Source organism: Benincasa hispida, unplaced genomic scaffold, assembly GCF_009727055.1.
Source record: "Benincasa hispida cultivar B227 unplaced genomic scaffold, ASM972705v1 Contig514, whole genome shotgun sequence".
Classification (NCBI taxonomy): domain Eukaryota; kingdom Viridiplantae; phylum Streptophyta; class Magnoliopsida; order Cucurbitales; family Cucurbitaceae; genus Benincasa; species Benincasa hispida.
In genome coordinates, this window is record NW_024064894.1 from 200,306 (window position 1) to 226,598 (window position 26,293).

The window sequence follows — 26,293 nt, forward strand, 5'->3', positions numbered from 1 at the left end:
ATCAAGCTTTTCCTGGCAAACTTTCATCCTAGCGATACTCACCTTACCAGCGAGATTCAGCCCAATTTCTAGCGAGATTTCCTTCTAGAGCGAGATCCTCATAAAAAAATAAGCGAGATTTCCTTCATAAACGAGATCCTCATTCTCCATTTCTCGCTATAACTCTCCACGGTGAGCTGTTTGCTTATTCTTCCCAAGTAACTGTCTACTTATGCACAGATTCTTTATTACAACTTCAAAAAAATCCAGACCTTTTTTGCAGGAACTTCCTTCTATAAACATATTTAGAATTGAGTAATTTTCTTACCTTAAAATTTCAGCCAACAATTCCTTATAGTTCGGCCTAGAGCTTCCAATATTCACCTCGAGCGCTGATTAACCCGAGATTCTGCCTCCTCTGTACTTTCTTCACTTCTTGCTCTTCTCCTCCTGCAATCTTTCTCTGACAAGACAACCTTGAAAACTAGATTCTCCCATCTTTCAAATGGCACCGATTTCACTAAATTTTCTCTTACCAATTGCCGAAAGCAAGCTTTTGAATTTCCTCTTTCTTTTAATCTTCCTGCTGCCTCCCGAGTTCAAGGGTTAACCACCACATCACCCCTCATTTAATATGATTTTTCCTTCCCTTCCTTCATAATTACTATAAATAAACATGAATTTCTACTTATAAATATGTAATATAACATTCCTTTGGCTAAACATGCTTATCTAGGAAACCTAGAGTTCGGGGTTTACAATCATTTCCCCCTTAAAAGAAATTTTGTCCTCGAAATTTATCTGATATGTCATTTGAAAAGTTGAGGATATCTCTTCCTCATTTGTTCTTCAGGTTGCTTCCTCGATTCCGTGATTACGCCATAGGACCTTCACCAAAGGAATCATCTTATTTCTGAGTACTTGGTCTTTTCTGTCTAAAATCTCGATGGCCTTTTCCACGTAAGATAAATCTTCTTTGAGGTGTACTGGTTATGCTGCTAGTATGTACATAGGATCAGACACGTATCTCCTTAACATTGACACATGAAATACGTCGTGAATATGAGCTAGCTCCATTGGCAACTGCAACCTATTAGCTGCTGGACCAACTCGTTCCACAATTTCATATGGTCCGATGTCTCGTGGACTTAACTTCCCCTTTCTCCCAAACCAAGGAATTCCTTTCCATGAGGATAACCGAAGAAATACCCAATCTCTGACTTCAAATTCTAGTTCTCTTCTTCGCTTATCAACGTAACTTTTCTGTCTATCGTGAGCCGCCTTAGGATTATCCCTGATAAGCTTCACATTTTCTGTTGTTTTTTGAACTAATGTTGGACCCACTAATTGTCGCTCTCTGACTTCATTCCAGCATACTGGGGTTATGCAAAGTTGACCGTACAACACTTCATAAGAAGCGATTCCGATACTAGAATGGTAGCTGTTGTTATATGCAAATTCAATCAATGGCAATTGTGTATCCCAACTTCCTTTGAATTGTAATACACAAGCCCTCAACATATCTTCCAGTGTCTGTATAGTTCTTTCCAACTGCCCATTTGTTTGTGTATGAAAAGCCAAATTGAAATACAGTTTAATGCCCATAGCCTTTTGTAGACTAGGCCAAAATGTTGAAGTAAATCTCGAGTCTCGGTCTGATACTATCGACACTGGGGCTCCATATTGACTAATTATCCTATCCATATAAATCTTAGCTAGACAGTCTAGTGTGAACGTAACTTTTACTGGTATAAACTTGGTCGTCTTAGTTAGTCTATCGACTATTACCTAAATGTCATCGTATCCTGAGGGCGTCCTAGGCAATCCAAATAGAAAGTCCATTGTCACATGCTCCCATTTCCACTTAGGCATTAGGAGTGGATTAAGTAATCCTGCTGGTCTTTGTCTCTCAGGTTTCACTTGTTGACAGACTATACATCGATCCACATATTCTGCTATGTCTCTCTTCATCCCAGGCTACCAGTAAGATCTCTTCAAAGTTCTATACATCTTGGTGCTCCTTGATGCATAGCATACGCAGAACTATGTGCTTCTTCTAGAATGGCTTGCTTAAGCTGTAGCTTACTAGGCACACACATTCTTCCCTCCTTCTCTAGTACATTATCTGCTCTCAGTTAAAAGTCAACTCTGATTCCCTTATTTACATCATCAACAATCTTCTGAAGGTCAGGGTCTTTCAACTGATCTTGCTTAAGGTCTTCTACTAGGGTAGGTCTTACCTAGAATGTAGCTATTGCTCCTCCTGACGATTCCACTGATAAGGCAGTTCTAGAATTCCTGAACTCTTGCAATAGCATTCCTCTTATTGAACCAATAATGGCCTTGGGTCCCGAGGATTTCCTACTTAGTGTGTCTGCTACAATATTAATCTTACCGGGGTGGTACTCGATGGAACAGTCGTAATCTTTAATCAATTCAATCCATCTTCGTTGTCTTAGATTCAACTCTTTTTTATCAAATATATATTTTAAGCTTTTTTGATCTGTAAATATTCTGCAGTGCTCTCCAAATAGGTAATGTCTCCATAACTTCAGAGCTAAAACCACTGCTGCCAACTCCAGATCATGCATAGGATAAATGTTCTCGTTTTTCTTAAGTTGACGAGAGGCATATGCAATCACCTTCCCATCCTGCATCAACACACATCCCAATCCTTGTCGGAATGCGTCACAATAAATCTCAAATTCCTTACCTAGAACAGACAAGGTAAGCACTGGTGTTGATACTAGTCTCTGTTTCAGCCCCTGAAAACTATGCTCACACTTCGTCGACCATTCAAACCTCATGCCTTTCTTAGTCAGGTTCGTCAACGAAAGGGCTATCTTAGAGAAACCCTCCACAAACCTCCGATAATAACCTGCCAAACCTAGGAAACTATGTATCTCTAAAACAGTCGTGGGTCATTCCCAATTAACTATTGCTTCCCTCTTCTGGGCATCTACACTAATGCCATCTGCTGAAACAACATGCCAAAGAAATACCACCCGATCTAACCAAAAATCACATTTACTGAATTTAGCATACAACTGCCTATCTCGCAGTGTCTTCAATACTATCCTCAGGTGGGTTGTATGATCCTCCCTACTACCAGAATACACCAATATATCATCAATGAATACTATCACGAGCTGGTCCAAGTAGGGATGAAATATCCTGTTCATAAGATCCATGAATACCGCAGGGGCATTTGTCAGTCTGAATGGCATTACTAGAAATTCATAATGTCCATATCTTGTTCTAAATGCGGTTTTAGGAATGTCAGCTTTTTTCACTTTCAATTGATGATAACCCGATCTCAGGTCCATCTTTGAAAACACCGTGGCTCCTCTTAGCTAATCAAACAAATCATCAATGCGTTGTAATGGATATTTATTCTTAATCGTTACCTTATTCAGCTGCCTATAATTGATACACAATCTCAGTGTACTGTCTTTCTTTCTCACAAACAATACCAGAGCTCCCCAAGGCGATACACTGAGTCGAATGTATCCCCTGTCAATTAACTCTTGTAGCTAAAACTTTAATTCTTTTAACTAAGTTGGTGTCATTCTATACGGTGCCTGCGATATACGAGTTGTTCCTGGAATTAAGTCAATAGTAAACTCCACCTCTCTGTCGGGTGGTAATCTCGATAGTTCTTCAGGAAATACATCCCAAAATCATTTACCACGAGAATATCTTCTGGGTTCAGCTCTTTCCCTTGAGCAGCCACTACATGAGCCAGATAGGCTTTACATTCCTTGCTCAACAGCTTCCGAGCTTTCACTGCCAATATCAGATTCCCCGCGGCTAATCTGTTGATTCCTGTCAGCATTGCATCCTGGCCATTTGATTTTTTGACCACTACCTCCTCATGTAACAGTCTACTGAAGCACGATACTTACTTAGAAAATCCATTCCTAGGATAGCATCAAACTTCAATAGTTCTAAGGGAAATAACATAGAAGTCCTGACCATTGATCAGTACCTCACAATGATTATAACATTTATCTACTATTATCACATCTCCCAAAGGGGTAGAGATAAATAACTCTTCAGGCATAGGCTCAACCAACTTATTTATACTAGATGCATGCATGCTAGATATAAATGAATGTGTGGCACCAAGGTCAAATAAAACATAATCAGACTATCCACATAATATGACATTACTGGTCACAACATCTGGAGACCCTGCTACCTCCTGGTGTGTCACGGCGTACACTCACCCCTACTATTGGGGTCGACCTACGACATTCTTCTGCTTGGCACCACTTGACCCTTCGCCTCGATTTCTAGCACCTTTTGGTTGGTTAACTGTCTGGGAGGTTGTCTGTTGTGCTGTTGGGGCATCCCTGTTCACCTCATAACCTGTCTCTTATACACATCTAGATGTGTATAAGAGACAGCTCCAAGATCCCTCTTGCCACAACTAGGGCACGTCGGTCTCTTGTCTGTGCTGGCTACCGACTCACCAGCTCGTGGCATCTCTAATCGAAAAACTGCACTGGCCGAGGGTCTCATTTTCCTTTTCCTGGATCCTTGCCAACTAGTACCCCTGAATTGGCTTCCACTAGTCTGAGTTGCAACTAGAGGTTGGGATCCTCTGTCTCTAGGCCCTACTACTACATCACTGCCCCTTGGCAACTGCTCATCATCTGCCAAACTCTGCTCGACTCGTGTCGCCGTTTCTACTAACTAGTTAAAATCTAACCAATTCGTCGTAGATGTCACCTGAGTTTTGATTTCCTTCCTTAAACCTTGTTCAAATTTCCTACATCTATCTCTTTCCTCAGCAATAATCGGTAGGGCATATTTCGATAACTCTGTAAATTTCTGCTCATACTCTGCCATTGACATTGTTCCCTGCGTTAGTTTGAGAAACTCATCCATTTTTGCATCTCAGAACGAGATGGGTAGTACTTGTCTTCAAAGGCCTTCCTGAACTCAGGACATAACATCGCATCTGTACTAGCTCGTCTGGCGGATATCACTTTCCACCATTTCTCTGCTCCTTTCTGTAGTAGAAAGGTGGCTAGCCCTACTTTCCTGTCCTCTAGACAACTCATAACATTGAAACATTTTTCAACTACATCCAGCCATAACTCGGCTTCAACCGGGTTTGCTGTACCTTTAAATGTCACAACCCCTAGGGCTTTAAAACTCTCAATACCATATTTCTTCTCTAGGTCTGCTCGTACTGAGCCCATACTGGCCACTAACCTCTGCGCTATCCTATCAAAAACTATATCTTCTAGCTGAGAATCTGCCCTTTCCTTGGGAGTACTAGACTGTCCCTCAGACGTCGTTTCCTGACCTACTGGATCATTCACCTTCTTTTTCCCACCCGATGCGTTCTTTCTAACCTTTGGGCCCCTATTGATAGAGTCAGTATTCCTGCCTCCTGTCTGCTTACTCTGTCTGCCACTTTGCCTTGACATTTCACCTAATACAATGTACACATGTTAAGGACTCACACTTTAGGGACTTTGACTTATACATGAACTTTCCCTTCTATTCCCAAAACCTTATGCTCTGATACCAACTTGACACACCCCCTCCAAGATTAACCTCTTAATCTGAAAGAGGATATGACTGCGATAGTTACTAGCCCTACTGCCAGCACTCACCACCTTAGCCTTCTAATCTAAATGCCAACTTGTTAAACATTAATAATGTATGCATATAGTATGCCTCCTTAAGGTTTTACACAATATTATATAAACACATGCATACAGCCATGACATAACATCTAAGGGAAAAGAAATATCCACAGACGGCTCAAACAACTCTAACAAAGCCCTAGTCCCTCTCAAAACATGTGTATATAAACAGATCATCAACCTAAGTCTTCTTAATAAGCCGAGTCTTTCAATGGCAAGCAGCAGCAGGATCAACACTAAGGAATCTGGCCACTACTTGAAAAAGGAAAACACAAAAAATCTTTGAGCAAATAGCCTAGTGAGTGATTATAGAATCGTATTACATCATGCATTACATCACTATAAACATGTAAATATGCTAATGAGTATCTCAAGAAGCTGTCTCTAAATATAGCTTTAAACCATTCTTAGACATCATTACACATCATTATTCCTTAGTTGAGAATGAGCCTACAACGCTCTAGCTCCCAACGTCTATTACCGGCCAAGAGACCCATACTTCGGCCTCCCTTTGGTGGTGCATGGCCTAGGAGACCCCGGTCTCTCATTCAGAACTACCTACGTCCACGTGGCTATACTAAGTACCGTCATACCTTAGGTACTTCTGCTCAGATACCTTCTCAAAACTTGTCCTTCAGTATCGAGCTATTAAGATACCTTCTCAAATGTCCTTCAGTACCAAGTTGGTCAGATACCTTCTCAAATGTCCTTCGATATCAGGGTATTTCGTAGCATCAAATTAAGGTTCATTGCATATCGTTTACACAAGAACTCCTTCTCTTATAGCCTTCCCCTATGAAGCATATTTCAACATTAGAAACTTAACTCTTGTAATGATTACACGATATACCTTGGCCTGTGTTACACACATACAGGCCAGAAACATACGTTAAGTTATTCTGCAACCATTTGTTGCTTGAGAGAGTATAAATTCATCATTAATGTCACTGTAACTTACTTGACCTTATATGTATATGTATTGGAAACATTAAGTTTATTTAGTCACTCACAGCTCGTCGGGGCTCTTTAACAATTTATACGCCTTTCCTAACTCCTCTTGGCCTGAAAGGACATAACTCCAAGTTAAACAACTTAGAATTCTTAGCAAAATACCTCAAATAGTTCATCTACTAATGGAACTTTCATCAACAAAGACAGCATTGCTAGCTAGATAATCATCATGAGTGAATTCATCCTCATGAGCGAGATCCTCATGAACGAGATCAATCTTTTCCTGGCAAACTTTCATCCTAGCGATACTCACCTTACCAATGAGATTCAACCCAATTTCTAGCAAGATTTCCTTCTAGAGCGAGATCCTCATCACAATATCAGTGAGATTTCCTTTATAAGCGAGATCCTCATTCTCCATATCTTGCTATAACTCTCCACGGTGAGCTGTTTGCTTGTTCTTCTCAAGCAGCTGTCTGCTTATGCACAGATTCTCTATTACAAATTGAAAAAATTAATAACTCAAAATCCATACCTCTTTTATAGGAAGTTCCTTCTACAAACATGTTTAGAATTGAGTAAACTTTATTGCCTTAAAATTTGAGCCAAAAATCCCTTATATTTCGGCCTAGAGCTTCTAATATTCACCTCGGGCCCTGATTAACCCGAGATTCTGCCTCCTCTGTACTTTCTTCACTTCTTCCTCTTCTCCTCCTACAATCTTTCTCCGGCAAGACAACCTTGAAAACTAGATTCTCCCAACTTTCAAATGGCACTGATTTCACTAAATTTTCTCATGTCAATTGCCGAAACCAAGCTTTTGAATTTCCTCTTCCTTTTAATCTTTCTGTCGCCTCCCGAGTTCAAGGGTTAACTGCCACGTCACCCCTCATTTAATATTTTTTTCCTTCCCTTCCTTCATAATTCCTATAAATAAACATGAATTACTACTTATAAATATGTAATATAACATTCCTTTGGCTAAACATGCTTATCTAGGAAACCTAGAGTTCAGGGTTTACAAATTCAAGCTCCAAGATGGTGTTCATCGGCATTGCGTGTTTCCATGAAATATTACCTATGCGTTGGCACCGATCACACTTCATGGCATACTCAGTTGCATTCTTAAACAGTGTAAGCCAAAAGAATCCACTCTGTTGCACCTTGGCTGTGGTGCGCTGTCCTCCAAAGTGCCCACCATATGGTGAATCGTGACATTGCGATAATATGCGTTGTTGAGCAACATTTGGATCACATAGTCGCAGAATCTGGTCTGCCCCCTTTTATACAGATTTAGCTCATCCCAATAATAATGTCTGCATTCATGTTTGAGCTTCCTCTGTTGGTGGTAGGTATAATCTTCAGGAAATTGTCCGCAAACCAGATAGTTGACTATGTCAGCGTACCAAGGCAATTGTTCAATATGGAACAGCTGCTCATCCGGAAACACCGCACTCATCTCTGATTTATTGCGGTCAACTTCAGGGTTTTCCAATCTAAACAAGTGATCCGCAACTTGGTTCTCTGTCTCCTTTCGGTCAATTATTTCTATGTTAAATTCTTGAAGGAGGAGAACCCATCCGATCAACCTTGGCTTTGCGTCCTTCTTTGTCATTAAGTACTTTATTGCCGAATGATCAGTATGGATGAGTACCTTTATCCACAACAAATATGCTCGAAAATTTTTCAACGCAAAAATTATCACCAGAAGCTCTTTCACTGTGGTGGTATAATCTGTCTGAGTAGGATTTAATGTTTTACTCGCATATGCGATGGGATGCAAGATTATTTTTCTCTTTTATGCCAAATTTGCTCCCATTGCATACCCGTTTGCATCGCACATTATTTCAAAAGGAAGTGTCCAATCAGGTGCGATTAACACGGGTGTGGTAATCAGCGCATTCTTCAAAACTCTGAATGCATTGAGGTAGTTATTGTCAAAATCAAATTTTCTATCAGCCTCCAATAACGCACTCAATGTTCGTGCTATTTTCGAAAAATCTTTGACAAAGTGTCTGTAGAATCCAGTGTGCCCCAAGAAACTTCGCACAACCTTCATGCTTGTTGGAGGTGGAAGTTTTTCAATTGCTTCGATTTTTGCTTAATCCACCTCCAACCTTTCCCAGGAAACCTTGTGCCCCAACATTATGCCCTTTTTTACCATGGAATGGCATTTTTCCCAGTTAAGCACCAGAGTCGTCTCTTCGCATCTCTTTAGTATCTTCTCCAAGTTGGCTAGACAGACTTCATAAGTGTTCTCATAAACAGAGAAGTCGTCCATAAAGATTTCAACAGAGTCTTTAAGATAGTCTGAAAAGATAGCCATCATGCACCTTTGGAACGTGCTTTGCACATTGTAGAGGCCGAACAACATGCGGCGAAAAGCAAAGGTCCCATATGGGCAGGCGAATGTGGTCTTGTCTTCATCTTCTGGAGCTATCATAATTTGGTTGTACCCAGCATAACCATCCATAAAGCAGTAAAAGTCATTTCCAGCTAGACGATCTAGCATTTGATCATTGAACGGCAGGGGAAAATGAACATTCTTTGTGGCCGTATTCAGCTTGCGGTAGTCCATGCAAATGCGCCACCCAGTGACGGTCCTTTGCAGTATTAGTTCGTTGTTTTTGTTTCAGACTACCGTCATGCCACCCTTTTTCGGCACACACTGCACGGGGCTGACCCACGTGCTATCTGGTATAGGATAAATAATTCCCGCATCTAACCATTTAATGATCTCCTTTTTAACGACCTCTTTCATCGTAGGATTGAGTCTGCATTGATGTTCGATCTTTGCCTTGTGGCCCACTTCAAGGCGAATGTGTTGCATACAGTACGCTGGGCTAATTCCTCGAATGTCGACGAGCGTCCAGCCAATTGCTCGCACATGTTTCCTTAGAATGCTCATCAACACATTCTCCTGGTCTTTGTTAAGCGCAAAGGAAATAATAACTGGCAGCTTCTCATTCTGCCCAAAAAATTCATACTTTAAGTGGTTCGGCAGGGTCTTCAATTCCATTATTGGTGGTTCTACTAAGGACGGTTACGTTGTTTTTCTTTCTTCTTTTTCTGTTGGCTCTTATTCTTAGGTTGGAATCATCTCAACTTTCTTGTTTGTTTTTTTTATGATCGCATTACATGCAGCAATGGATACTCTTGCATCCTCTTCTTCATTCTCTTTGTCAAGCTTTTCTTCTTCAGTCAAATTCTGGTCATCATCAGAGTCATGCAGGTCTTCTTCATCAGGAAACTTAATGGCATGGATTATGTTGAACTTAAACTTCTGTCCGTTGATGCTTAAAGTGATCTCCCTTTTATGCACATCAATCTGGGCACGACCTGTTGATAAAAATGGTTGCCCCAAGATGATGGGCACATCTTTGTTGGCCTCATAATCCAAGATGATGAAGTCGGTTGGTAGGATAAATTTATCAATGGTGATCAACACATCCTTCACCTTTCCCTCTAGATGCACCAGAGATCGATCGGCCAGTTGGAGAGTCATGGTCGTGGGTACGGTTGCCCCACATTCAACTGCTTAAAGATCGACAGAGGCATCAAATTGATACTGGCTCCAAGGTCACACAAGGCTTGCCTGATGTACAGTCCTCCTATGGAGCAAGGTATAGTAAAGCTCCCAGGATCGCTCATCTTCAGTGGAATGATTGATTTCGAAATTGCGTTAAAGCCACCGTGGTAAACTTACCAACTCCCCTCTTCTTGGTTATCATATCCTTCAGAAACTTTGCATAGGCAGGCATTTCCTCAATCGCATCACTAAATGGAATATTAATATGTAATTGTTTTAACATAGACAGAAAACGTTGGTACTATACCTCTTCATTCTTTTTCTTCCTTAGTCTCTATAGGAAAGGGGGCAACTACACTTTCACAGTCCCTATCTCAGTTGGCTTTGAGGTCGACGCAACCTCTGGCTCCATTACTTCTTTTTCTCCTTCTTCTTCTTGCGTCACCGCAATTTCAGGTTCTGCCACAATGGGAGCTGTCCGACTAAGCTCCTTCTTTTCTCCCTCCACAGTTTTCCCACTTCGCAATGTCACAACCTGACATTGCTCTTTACCTGATCCCTCTGGGTCTGTCTCTTATACACATCTAGATGTGTATAAGAGACAGATATACAGACTGTGGGTTTTGTGGACAATCCTCCATCGCATGCCCATCACCGCAAGTCGCACATCTTGCGGTGTTTTGACTAATTGCGTTGATTTGCCAATTTTGCGGTGTTGGACTGCTGATCGCAATTCCCTGAATTAAGTTCATCATTACGGTCATCTGATTTTGTAGTGAAGTAATAGCACCATTACTTGCGTCTTTATCTTTGATCGCTCTCCCTCTAATTTTCATGGTTCTTAGAGATGCAATCCAAGATATTCTTAGCCTCGTCATACGTTTTATCAAGCAGACCACCAACAGCTGCCGCATTGGCAGCGGTCAGCGAAGCGGGTTTCAAACCATGATAAAAGATTTCCATCTGAAAGCAGTCTGGCAAACCATTGTGTGGAAAGTCCCGGACCAACCTTTTAAACCTCGCCCAGGCATAATTGAGCGATTCGTCCATGTCTTGTTCAAAATTTTTTATGAGTTTCCTTCGTCTAACATTCTCAGTAGGTGAAAAATATTTCTTCATAAATTTCTCTACGACCTGTTCCCATGAAGTGATCTCTCCCGGCTCGAGAGAATATGACCATTTTCTTGCCTGATCACAAAGAGAAAATGGGAACAAAGTTAGTCAAACTTCTTCGACAGAGATGTTCGGGAACACAAAAGTATTGCATATTTCGATAAACCTAAGGAGGTGGCCATGCAGGTCCTCGCCACGCCGACCTCCGTTTTGTCCTGTAGTTTGGATCATCTGTACTATCACCGGTTTCATTTCGAATCTGCTTCCATCGAGGGTAGGCCTCATGATTCCTGGAGAGAAATCATAGAGGTTTTGCGATGTATGTCCCTAATGGGTTTACTGCAATCGTTAGCCAGAAGGATTGGATTCGCCATGACGTTGTTTTCGTTTGGTGCTCCGTTTCCAAGCTGCTCTGCCATCTCTTCTTTATCTGACTATTGTTGTTGCCGGTCTCTTAATCTCCGTCTGAATGTCCTCTCAATCTCTGGGTCAAAATTCGCCAGAGATTGAGAGTCTGCAAAGAAATCAGAAAAATTATCGTTAGCACACTATTTTGCCGAAGTCCCCGGCAACAGCACCAAAAACTTGACGCATTCGCTTTATGATGTGGAAATGTGGATGAAATGCGATGGTTAAATTGCGTTGAGCACTCAAGTTTCCTCAGCGGAATCCAAGTGTAAACTCCACTGAGTTTCCTGGTAAGTCCAGGGTCGAACTCAGGGACTTGTGAAAACAGGTTGCAATGGTAATTTTTAGAAAACTTTGCGGTAATCAAATAAATTAATAGTTGTTGAGGTTGTTGTTTGCAGTGATGAAAAATAAATAAATGCGGTAGAGTTTGAAAAGAGTTGATTAAACGGGAAATACGATGAGTATGTGGTGAATGGGTTGAGAAAAGTTTCGGCTAACACTTCCTAGGATGCGTTCATGCTATGTGATCATGCAACATGCATACAACAGTAAACCACCTCTCGGTGCTAATGCCATAGCTTCTAAGGCTAGAAAGCATGCGATATATGCGATAAGTCTATAGGACCCATACATAAGCCTCTATTCTTATTTATGCGATGATAACATGACACACACACAAATAAGGCGACCACATAATATCATTCCCATCTCTAGGATGCATGCAATGCAGGTTGAAAAACAGAGCTTATCTCTAAGTCCCGATCTCTTGTTTATGGAGTTCTATTACTCTCTCGAGTCCAGATTCTAACCTAGCTCTCTTGAGTAATTAGATTATTTCTTTAGACTCTCTCTCGAGTAGCTCTAAAGGGGTGTTGGGCACAACATACAACAAGACAATCGCAAGCAATGAACTTCCTAAGTCATGTTAGCTTAGTTCTTCTCAACCCATTCGACTAGTTTAGCTACTCATGCATGCTAAGAGAGTGAACAAATGTAGAATAAAAACTTCCATTGTATAATAATTTAAAGATGAAGTACAAATTAACAATGCACGTATAGAATAAAGGGCCTGTAGCAATCTCTTGCTGCCCAGGTTTTTACACTATTTTTCTACTCGTGTTCAAAAGATAATCTCGCTCTCGCGAGAGTCGACTGTTCTCTGCTTCTACACCTCAAGGTTCTCTCTCGAGTTCCTGCCCTGAGCGATTTTCGATGTCTTTTCTATTTCACTGCTTTGCCTTAAAATAAAAAGGAAAACTATGGACAAAGACGAGCTGAGCTCTCAAATTCGTTAAAAACTGGTGAACTGGTTAACACCTGAACCCCTTTTTCAGAAGGATGCCTCTGGTATTTATAGAACTTCCAGGGTGAAAGGTGGCTTCTCTCTCATGATTGCGCAGATAGGACGGCTTTAATTCTTGACTGATGCGCTGTCACCGAAAAGCTGAATGTACTTGTTCATTAGCGGCTGCTAACTTAATTCAGATTCGACTGTCATCAGCTTTCTGTCCCATTGTGATTAATTATGTCTTTCACCTAGATGCACCGACCATGTTATGCCGACCAAGTTGCGACAATCCTTCTTGGACCAATATTTGTGAACACAATCACCGCAAAGCCTTGCGGTAATGTTGCGCTCGACCAATGATTTCCTATGATCGCAATTTCCGTCTTGCGTCAACACATTTTCTACACAAAAATACAAAATTCAACTATTCGTATGCGATGAACACATGCGGCCACAATATAATTAACTTAATGCTTTTTGGATGCAATCTAACACATTTTATCAACGCAAGCCAGAAATGTTTAAGAACTTAACACTATGATAACGTGCATTTCTGCCCGTTATCAGCAACCCTCCGAGAGGTGTGCGTTGCGTGAGTGTGTAACTTTCCATTGCGTGCGTTCTTTCAGTGTTATAAAAAAAATTATAAAATATTCATTTTCTATTACATAATTTTAATGTACTGGAAAGTTTTCATAACATTAAAAAATGTTATAATTGACTTTTGATTTCAGTTTTTACAATCGTAAAAAAGTTGCTATAAAAACCTTATTTCATTTTGATTCTCGCCTTGATAGCGATATTGATTAAATTGTATATAGTTTGCATAATAACAAATTATTACAAATGATGTTATAAAATCAACTGTAATCATATAAATCTTTAACATTATATGCAAGTACATTTACATCAAAAATTAATTTTCAATAGTACAAATATCGCTTGTAATGGCATACTTCAATCAATACAACATTCCATAAAAATAACCATATTTTTTGTGGAGTCGACATGTTATACAAATTACATTAAGATAAAGAAAAAAAAAAAAAAAAACAATGCAACCACATCTTTCTAATTTTCTCATGACATGCAAGGATCCCTTAGTCTTCACCTTTTTAAAATGATGCATCCATTAATATTTAATATCAAAATATCTTAGAATTCTCTTATTCATGCTTGCTGCAAAAAGAATATATATTTACCATCAAATTCAAAAATCATTAATTAAATATGACAAATATACCAAAGTTTTAAAATAGACAAATTACAATCTTTATCTTCTATTCAAGAAACCTATAATATCAACGGTTTACATAGTTATTTGACATAAACAAGAAGATTGAAGTAAACACTTTAAAGATGTATTCTTGAAAACATAGATCAATACCTAAAGAAAAGTCAAAGCCTTTAGCACTAGACATTTGGTCGAACTAACAATTTACAAATCCAAATGCAAAATAAAGAATAAGCACAAAAACGAATACAAAATTAAACATATACTATAGATAAAAAAAATAAAAAAAATAAAAAAATAAAAAAATTCAAAGGCTCCATATTACAACATAGTAAGAACAATGAAATAACAAACTCATATAAGAACAATGATCTACAATGTTCACCCTTTTTTACTTTCATGTGTCCCATAACCAACTAATGTACAAATGCAACAAAATATCCATGAAGAAAATATATATTGAACAAAAAATTGCAATTTTGGGTCCACATTAAAAGCACATAAAATACAGTATATGGACTAAAAATACAAAATTAAAGTGCATAAAAAGGCTAATTAGCCTATACAAGTGGTTATTGACTGACCTATCCGAACCAAAAATTGCAATCTTAAACTCAAGACAAAACCTTCAATGGTTTTTTCAAAAGAAAAGAAAAAAAAAAATACCTCAAAAAACCAAATAAATTCTTGAAATGTGACATCAAAAGTAGTTGATAAACGCAACTCCTATCTATGGATCTTTGTTCTCTTCTCTACTTTAATTTTTACAAATGTTTCAAAACCCCAAAAAAAATTAAAAACCAAAAGTAGTTTCAAGAATAAGTGCTTGTTTCTAGAATTTACCTACAAATTCAAGTGGCCAATAATATCTATTTACGATCCTAAAACTCCAAAGCTTTTCAACATCATTGAAACTTCGCACCCGTAGGAAAGTACAACAAATCCCCTAGCAAAAACAGTAAAACTATTAACCATTGAGATAAATGGCCAACAAAAGACGTAATCAATTCCATTGGGAAAAAAGATATTATGATCTTATCGTACACGAGTTTAACTTCCAATGATTTTGCATGAAAACGGAAGAACAGAAACACCTTAAGAATTAGTATTTGGTTTGTAGACATCCATCAGATAACTTATGAGCATAAACCAAATATCCTCCATTTAAGTAAATCCTCCCATCTTTCTAATCTCTTCACACCCCATTCAAGGAACAACAGAAAATTAGAACAAAAACACATTTAAAAATTAGTTTATGATTTTAGAGATGTTTAATCAAACAATTTACAAGCATAAACCAAATACCCACCAACACCATCTTAGTAAAACCCCACATCTTTCAAATATGCTCACAGAACACCATATATCAGTAGCATAGATTCACCCCATTCAAGGAAAACAGAAAATTAGAACAAAAACACTTCACGAATTAGCTTCTGATTTTGGCGACATTTTATCAAACAACTTACGAACATAAACCAACTACCCACTATCCAAGTAAAACCTCTCATCTTTATAATCTCTTCACATAAAACCATATAACAGTAGCATAAATTCAACCCCCAACCCCCCCTCCCCCATCTAAGGAACACAGAAAACGACGGAAGCACCAACAAAAAAGGTATACTTACAAAGGAGGGAAAAAATATTTGAAGTCTCTTAGACCACCTTGCGACCATCCCAGTAGGTGGAGCCTGCTGAAAACGATCTTTTACAGCCTCCGAACCAAGGCCCGTTAGCAGTTAATGACGCTCTAGTCACAAGGCAACAATTCATCTACCAGACTTCGGTTCTTGTCTCCATGCTAACAGTAGCATAAAGTCAAACCCGCCATCTAAGGAACACAGAAAACGGGAGCACAAGGTATACATACAGAGGAGAAAAAAATATTTGAAAACAATTTAAAAGGGTCTTCATGTGATATTGATTCTGAAAACAATTTAAAAGGTGTCGGGTGTTACTTTGGCTTTCAAAATCGTCTCTAAGAACTAACTTATGAGACTTTTGTTAACCAATAACAGTTGAATAATTATTTATTAACTTATATTATAATCAAAGAAAAAGAAACTTCTAGTAATTGTTTTGTAATCTAGAAATAAAACATTAGCAGTTGAATTGTAAACTCAATTGAAGTAACATCTAGAAAACTACGGCCTATTTCATCTTGCAAAGATCATCAAGTGCAACAAATGGAAAGAGAAGTACCCTTCCCTACTACATGTATGTGGGAGTTGAATTACTGTGTTTATAGAACTCATATGACTTGTGTCAGAAACAAAGAAAACAAAGTTATTTTGAAGATATAATGCAAATTTTACAATTCATTGAGTTCTTACATCATCCCAATCTCCCCAAAATCATCTCTGCAAATGGTTTAAGTAAAGGCATTACAAAACTACTTCATAGGCTATTCACTACCCCTGCAACCTACCGAAATTGTCATGTAACTTACCATTTCACCAACATTTTGCTTAAGTCAAACCCATTTTCACAAAAAGGAATGTAGCATCAGTCGATTGCAAATGGAATTACTGTTGAGAGTCTAGGATACAACATGATAGACAAATAGAAAGTTTTAAAGAATTAGAAAATGACTATTCAAAAATGGGAGTAAAACTAACCATGGACGGATTTTAAATATGGAATCATCGAGGTTCTATCAAGACCACGTTCTTCATCTGCCACATTGAATGCATACACAACTCAATTATATAGTTTTCATTAACGAAATTAAAATTTTAAGAACGTTTAGAGTAATTTCATTTTCTTCACTTAATCGAACGACTAAACAAGTAAAAAAGCAAGTTTCTCTTGCAGCACCCTAAAGTTTCAAAATCATTATTGTCAAATGAGGGAAAAATAACAAAATAATGTTGAAGAAATGAATCACTTATTAAATAGTGCAATTGAGCAAGGAAATCAAATGATTTTGAGAGAGTTATATAAGTTTTAAAGCAGTTTATTAACATATATCTGCTAGATTTTCACAACTAACTTATGTTGAAACGTTTGTCACTATTAAACTTTATTTGTGGCATTTAGTGTGACTTTTGGGTTTTGTAATTTTTAGTTTTTTGTAACCAATAGTGATTTTTAAGCTATAGAAGTTATGTGAGTTGTGAGCATTTGATAACATTTTTAAGTTATAGGAGTTATGTGAGTTATGAGATTTTTGTAACCATTGACATTTCTATGGTTATGTTTGTAAGCCTATATAAAGGCATGCTTAGTTGAATGGAAAATATATCTCTTATTTATATATTTGTCCTCCACGTCTTTTTTTCTAACATTGTGATATCAGAGCTAGTAGAAAATTTGAGAAAAATGGCCAACAGCGGGATAGGTTCACTTCAACTACCAATGCTTACCAAGCTCAACTATGACAATTGGAGCATCAAGATAAAAGCATTACTAGGAGCATAAGACATGTGGGAGATCATGGAGAATGGTTTCCAAGAGGCAGAAGCTGGTGCCAATCAAGCGCAAAGAGATGCGTTAAAGGAGACAAGAAAGAAGGACAAGAAGGCCCTTTTATATCTTGTATCAATCGATGGGCGAAGATACGTTTGTGACAATCACCAATGCGGAGACGTCAAAGGTGGCATGGGACAAGCTCCAATCGACTCATAGACGAGCCGATCGTATGAAAAAGGTACGGTTGCAAACCTTACGTGGTGAGTTTGAATCTTTACAAATGAAGGAGACAAAGGTGATAGCGGAATATCACACAAAAATAATGGCTGTTGTCAACCAATTGAGACAGAATGGTGAAGAAATCACCAATGTTCGTGTCATGGAGAAGGTTCTACGAAGCCTAAATACAAAGTTCGAGATTATCGCCACGGCGATCGAGGAGACACAGGATCTCGAGAACATGACAATTGAACAATTTATAGGCTCTTTACAAGCCTATGAGGAGAAAAAGAAAAGGAGGATGGAGCAAACAGAGACCGTTGAACAACTTCTCCAACTCAAAATCAAGGAGGAGAATAGTCTGAACGTGGAAGAGGTTGTGGTCGTCGAGGCCATGGTGGAAGAAGTGAAGCCAACACCGATGTTTCTCAAAACTCGTCTGAATCCTCAAGAGGAAGAGGAGGTCGAGGTCGTGGAAGACGTGGTGGAAGGTCTAGGAGAGATAAATCTCAGGTAAAAATGTTATAATTGTAATAAATATGGACATTATGCGAATGAGTGTTACTCATCTCAAACAAAGTCGATTGATCGAAAGCATCAGAACCGATCAACTGCTAGCACATCAAAAGCCCATCAAGGGCAATCCAATTATGCAGAAGAGAATGGAACCTTATTTATGGTTTCAAAGGGAGAAGAAGAGAGTCAAGATAGTATGTGGTATCTTGATACAGGAGCCTCGAATCACATGTGTGGAAAACGCGAGATGTTTGTGGAGTTAAATGAGATGGAGAAAGGTAATATTGCCTTTGGAGACAATTCTTTGACCGCCAACAAAGGAATAGGTAAAATTCTCATTCGGTTAAAAAATGGAGAAAATCAATATATCATAAATGTTTATTACATTCCTAATGTAAAAAATAATATATTGCATGTAGGACAATTGTTAGAAAAAAGTTTTGAAGTTCAAATGAAAAACAATTGTTTGTATTTGAGGGATAATCATGAAAGACTTATTGCTAAAGTCTCCATGACTAAAAACCAAATGTTTCCTTTGAATATATGTAATGATGTTCCAAAATGCTTGAAGACGTGTTATAAAGATCTCTCTTGGCTATGGAATCTACGGTTCGGGCACCATAATTTCGGAATTCTAGAAGATTTGTCGAAGAAGAAGATGGTACGAGGTTTACCACACATTCACGAGCCAAACCAAGTGTATGAAGGGTGTTTACCTGGTAAACATCATCGAAGTAGTTTTCCGAAGGAGTCTATGACAAGAGCAAAGAAGCCTCTAGAACTCATCCATGTCGATGTGTGTGGAATGATCAAACCAGAGTCTCATGGTAAAAGTAAATATTTTCTTCTCTTTATTGATGATTTTTCTAGAAAAACATGGGTGTACTTTTTGAAGGAAAAATCAGAAGTATTTGAAATCTTCAAGATATTTAAGGCACATGTGGAGAATGAAAGCAACCTTACAATCAAGGCCATGAGAACCGATCGAGGTGGTGAATTCACATCAAATGAGTTCAAACAATTTTGTGATGAAAAAGGCATCCAACGTCCGTTAACAGTCCCAAGGATAGCGCAAAAAAATGGCATGGTGGATAGGAAGAATCGGGAAATCTTGAACATGGCAAGAAGCATGCTAAAGACAAAGAAGATGCCGAGGGAATTTTGGGCGGAGGCCTAGCTTGTGCGATTTATTTGACAAATTGACACCAACCAAAAGTGTGCTTGACAAGACGCCTCAAGAAGCATGGAACGGAAGAAATCCCAGAATTGTTCACTTCATGGTGTTTGGGAGTGTTGCATATGCTCATGTGTTGGAAGAAAAAAGAACCAAGCTCGATGATCGAAGCGAGAAACTCATCTTCATCGGCTATGATGCAAGTTCAAAGGGTTATCGTCTTTACAATCCTTTGAATAGGAAGGTAATTATTAGTTGTGATCTTGTTTTTGATGAGGAAGCCTCTTAGGATTAGAATATACAAGAGGAGGAGTATGATTTCCTTCCAAATTTTGAAGAAGACGAAGAAAATGAGCCGACCAGGGATGAAATGGGTAAAGGTTTGCCCATTCCAGTGCCATCTCATTCGACCGATCGATCATCATTTGAAGGTTCATCCAGCGATTTGGAGAACGAAATTGGCCCAAGAGGAACTCGAAGTCTACGAGAACTTAATGAGGTAAATGAAAATCAAAATGACATAATTCTCTATTGTTTTTTTGGTGATAGTGAGCCTATTAGTTTCCAAGAAGCCATTGCAAGCAAGAAATGGAAGGATGACATGGATGAAGAAATTCGAGCGATAGAGAAAAATGACACATGGGACTTGACCAAGCTTCCAAAAGGGCACAAACTAATCGGAGTGAAGTGGGTATACAAGAAAAAGAGAAAAGTCAATGGCGATGTTGAGAGGCACAAGGCGAGACTAGTGGTGATAGGGTATATCCAACGACATGGCATCCACTATGATGAGGTATTTGCCCCTGTTGTTCGTCTTGAAACTATTCATTTGATTATTGTTTTGGCAGTCCATAATCATTGGAAGATACATCAAATGGATGTAAAATTGGCATTCTTGAACGGAATTCTTGAGAAAGAGGTATATGTGGAACAACTAATGGTTATGAAGTCAAGGGTGAAGAAGATAAAGTGCTTCAATTGAAGAAGGCACTTTATGGTTTAAAGCAAGCACCAAGAGCATGGAATTCGAAGATTAACAAGTACTTTGAAGAGAAGAAGTATATAAAGTGTCCTTATGAGAATGCCCTCTACATCAAAATACAAGGTGAAAGCATACTAATCATTTGTTTATATGTTGATGATTTAGTATTTACTAGAAACAATCCTAGGATGTTTGATGAGTTCAAAAGAGAGATGGCAATGGAGTTTGAAATGACATTGGTCTCATGAGTTACTATATTGGGATCAAGGTCAAACAAGGTGAAGATGGGATTTTTATATCCCAAGAGGGCTATGCTAAAGAAGTGCTCAAGAAGTTCAATATCAATGATGCTAATTCAGTTGGAACACCGATGAAATGTTGAGTCAAAATCACCAAGCAAGATGGAGGAGAGAAGGTAAATTCTACATATTTCAAAAGCTTGGTTGGCAGTTTAAGATACTTGACATGTACAAGACCGGATATTCTTTATTCGGTTGGAATTATTAGTCGATTTATGGAGGAATCGACAACAACAAATTGCAAAATGGAAAAAAGGATACTTCGCTACATCAAAGGGACGATTGGATATGATCTTTCCTATGTCTCCTCTAGCAATTTTGATATTGTTGGTTATTGTGATAGTGATTGGAGTAGTGATTTGGATGATCGAAAGAGCACTACGGGGTTTGTGTTTTTTATTTGTGAAACGGCTTTTACATGGATGTAAAAAAAAAAGAAAGCAACCCATAGTCACATTATCAACATACGAGGTAGAGTATGTCGCAGCAACTTCATGTATATGTCATGCAATTTGGCTAAGAAACTTAGTGAAGGAGTTGAAGTTTCAAATGGAAGGTCCAATGGAGATTTTTGTGGATAACAAATTGACAATTGCCTTAGCCAAAAATTCGGTATTTCATGGGAGGAGCAAGCACATTGATACCTGATTTCACTACATTTAGGATTGCATTACGAAGAAAGAAGTGGAACTCAAATATATCAAGTCACAAGATCAAGCGATGGACATTTTCACAAAGCCCCTCAAGTTGGAGACTTTTATCAAAATGAGGAGTTTACATGGTGTAACAAATCAAGTTTAAGGGGAGGTGTTGAAACATTTGTCATTATTAAACTTTGTTTGTGGCATTTAGTGTGACTTTTGGGTTTTGTAACTTTTAGTTTTTTGTAACCAATAGTGATTTTTAAGTTATAGGAGTTATGTGAGTTATGAGCATTTGATGACATTTTTAAGTTGTAGGAGTTATATGAGTTATGGGATTTTTGTAACCATTGGCATTCCTATGGTTATGTTTGTAAGCCTATATAAAGGCATGTTTAGTTGAATGGAAAATGTATCTCTCATTTTTCATATTTGTCCTCCACGTTTTTTTTAACAACTTATTTATAGTAACGGCTTCTGCTCACCAAAAAATTTACATTGTAATTCCTCCTCCCCCAAAAAAAAAAAAATCTCAAAAGTGGAAAAAAAAAAAAAACGCTTGCCACTTCTCTTGAAGTTTGAATGCGTGAGATCTTAGTAATGTAAATAACCGACTCAGACCCTCACTTCGAGACTAAAATTCTTCTAATAAACAAAACAAAATGTATCATCCACTTTACCAACTGGCTTATGAGACTTTTATTAAGAGCATCAACATCTGGTCACCAAATACGAAGTTATGAAGAAATATCAAACTCCAGCTGTCTCGCAAAAATTTATAACAACATTTCAGTATGCTAGTCAATACAATATCACTATAAGAGTATTACGTTCTTAAACATCTAGAGAGAACACATACAACTCTAGAAGATCAAAAATTTAAATAACAAATCTTACACAATTAAAACAATCAAAATGTTAGCACACAAGAAATAGACCCAACAAGTATAATTTACTTACTTAAACTGCTCCTAAGGGAGTCCAACTTACCTTTGTACTTACACTTACCTTTGTACTTGCTAAATAAAATTGTTTCCCATGGTCAGAGCAATGACATAGTTTACCTAAATTGAACATACAGAAGCAGTTATAAGTAACTTTATGACAATGCAATTTTCTATGTTGAGTTTTGAAACTCTCTTGTAGTTATTCTTCCTTACTTTTATGGAAAAGATGTAAACGAACCATAAATTTGACTCACAAAGGCATCACCGAGTTTGTCAAGTATCCAAAACCTTTGAGCATTGAGCCTCCTCAAATGCTTCTTCAGTCCTCTTGTCGCACGTAGACATGGCCACTAATTCCAAATACGATATTGTCTATTCCTAACATCAGAATTTACTACACAGGAAAGCACACACAGATCTAGATAGCGTAAGACAAAACCAAGATCAATGGACAAAATTTTTCATGAACATCTTGCAGAAACTCAAGTCATTAAATTCCTAAATACATGTGACTTCAGAAATTTTGACCTTCTAAAAATGAACCTCTTTTCATGTATGCTATTTTGTCTATAAATCTACAAAAAAAAAAAAAAAAAAAAAAAATTGCATCAATAATGGTTAACAATAAGCTTCCAACCTCTAGTATTGCTTTGACATTTTGGACGGGGAAAATTCTTGAAGTTTCTTTAATATTTGTTCACCTAAAAAAGTGATGAACAAAAGCAATAAAACTCAGATGAGGAAGAAGGTTTATTAAACCTTTTAAAACCTTTTAAAGAGAACACGTCATGCTAGTTTGACTAATAATAATTAAATAGAAACCATAAACAAGATCTAAGTTATGATTACTGTTGAAAGTTGGGTTTTAACCTAAGGGTATTTTTGTAATTGTTTTCAACCCTAGAGCTCCCTACTGTCTATTTATTTGCTCTGTTCCCTTCTATTCGGTGTATCAATTAAATAATAAGAAAAAGATTTGTATCGTGGTTTTTCTCCTGTTATAGGGTTTTCACGTAAGCTGTGTGTTGTTCTCACTTTTCTCATTTTCTCTTCTATATTTCATCATGGTATCAAAGTATGGCGACGAAACCCTAGCTGTCATCGATGAGAATCAACCACAGACTTCTTTAGCGGCCCTCATGGGAATCGACGGAGCTCTAAGCATTGACATGAAGGCAACCATACAAGCAGCTGTGAAGGAATACCTCCAAGCCGCCCTACCACAGCTGATTCCAACCGTCACTGCCGTCCAGCCGCCATCGATGGAGGAGAGATTCAGCCCAGCCAAGGCATTCCAGCCACTATGCGAGGGAGAGCCGACCGCTCCAGGTCCTTCGACGATCAGAGACAGACGATCAGAGATGGAGCCGTAGCAGCTTTCGACGATCAGAGATGGACGATCACACCGAGCCGCGGCGGTGGGTCGCTATCGAGTTCCTCTTCCGCACTGCTCGTGTCGATCGCTCCCAGCCTGATCAATCCAGCCTTGGTCTAGTCGCTGCTTCCTCGTGCGTCGAGCCGAGCCGATGATCAGCTGCAGCCTCCGTTTATGATCCACCCAATCGGCGACTCGAGTTTAGCCCTCACAGCTAGTTCTGCTCCTGTCCAGCTGTTAGTAGTAGCTTCTTTTTCCGCCATGTCCAATCATGGTGGCTCAGCCCAATGCCCTGATGATGTTCGACGACGGTTGGCGTACCTCCAATTGGAAATTTCAGACTTGGAAACGACTCTTGGCACAAACCCTCAACCTGTCACCATAGAGAATCCGATAAATTTGTTCTCTATTTTGCCTAATGCAACTTATTTATCTGGCTCAATGGGAAATCCTGCAGGATTCCTTGTGGGAGAAAAATTAAATGACCAAAATTATTTCTCCTAGTCCCAATCGATCAGAATGGCCTTAGAGGGATGACACAGATTCGGGTACTTGACAGGAGAGATTCCAAAGCCTATCCCAGTTGATCCTCAAGAACGGATCTGGAAAGGGGAAGATTCGCTTTTACGTTCGGTTCTCATGAATAGTATGGAACCACAGATTGGCAGACTGTTACTATATGCTGCAACTGCCAAAGATATTTGGGAGGCAGCACGAGATCTGTACTCAAAGTGACAGAATGCATCTCGGCTATATACACTACACAAGCAAGTCCATGAGTGCAAACAAGGGACCATGGATGTCACATCCTATTTTAACAAACTATCAGTGTTTTGGCAAGAGATGGACCTATGTTGAGAGATTTTATGCAATTGTGCGCAAGATGAGGCTCAATACTTGAAACTTTAAGAAGCCGACCGAGTATATGTTTTCTTGGCATGGTTAAACCCCAAATTTGATAGTGTTCGAAGTCGCATATTGGGCCAACAACCTACCCCATCCCTTAGAGAAGTTTGTTCCAAGATACGACTGGAAGAGGATCGATCGCATGCCATGAATAACCCTGTTACAGCTTCAAATAATGTAGTGGCTTTTGTTGTGAAGTTGCCCAGTGTCGATGGTGATAAAAAACCTTCTCCTGTTTGTGAGCATTGTAAGAAGCGATGACACACAAAGGATAGTGCTGGAAGCTGCATGGGAGATTCCCATACAGCAGGCGACAACAGTATCATGACAAATCAAACACTGGTCGTGCCCTTGTGACTCAGTTAATGAAAATACACAACCTCAGTCCTCAGCTGACAATAAAAACAATTTGAGTGTCAACGGGGTGAGTGCTATTGCACAATCAGGTACTTTTCCCTCATTTGGCCTTATTAGCATTAATGGCAAGAAACCCTGGATTGTAGATTCAGGGGCCACAGATCATCTTACCGGTTCTTCATATCTATTTATTTCATACTATCCGAGTGCAGGGAATGAACATATTAGAATTGCAGACGGATCCTTTGCCTCAGTTGCAGGGAAAGGCCATACCTCCCCGTTTGACAGTTTAATACTGTGTGATACTCTGCATGTGCCTAAGATCTCATATAATCTTTTATCTGTCAATAAAATTATGAGGGATTTGAATTGTAAGGCGATTTTCTCATCAGACTCTGTTTTGTTTCAGGATTTGAAGTCGGGGATGACGATTGACACTGCCCGGTACGATAGAGAGCTCTACTTCCTTTCTGATGATACTTCTTCTAGGGATGATCATAGAATTGGTTTTATGTCTTTACATTTTTCTACTCTGAGAATGACTTTATGTTATGGTATTTTCGTTTAGGACATCCAAATTTTCTTGAAGTACTTGTTTCCACATTTATTCCGTAATGTTAATATTGTTAGAGTTAAACAACATACAGCGGAAGTATCAAGAATCCATAAGCATTTTAATTCACTAATTTTGGCAAAACTAAAGCATGTTGTTCATAAAAATGGGTTTTCAGAACATACCTTTGATCAACTCTTCAAGAAAATGTCTGTTCAACTGCTGTCATCACTTGATGTCAATGTGAACCACCTAAAAGCCTTCCCTACTATGCTCTTGGAGCTTTAGGTAGAGTTGTGGGACTCAAGAATAGTTTGTAGATGTAGAGAAACAAGGGAAACTCACAGCAGTAAGTTGAAGAAGACAATTTCTTCTTCACTCATTTTTCTCCTAAAAATTTTGTATTCTCTTTCTTCTCCAACAACTCCAATCTTCTTTATATATTAAGATGAACATGCAAAGAGATGGAGTGCATGGCTTGCATCTCATGCTTGGAGAATAAAAGTAGAGAAGATCATGGTTTGTGTGTGAGCATAAAGATGATGATAATGGAAAAAAACTCTTTTTCCATTATGTGCAACCCATTCAAACGAATTTCCATTTTCATTTTAAAACAAAAAATGACTTGTAAATCATTTTAATTTAAATATTAATTTTCTTAAATTAATTTCATAAATTAATTTAAAATTTAATTAATTTAATTAATTTAATATCAAATACTAAATTAATTTTTGCACAATAA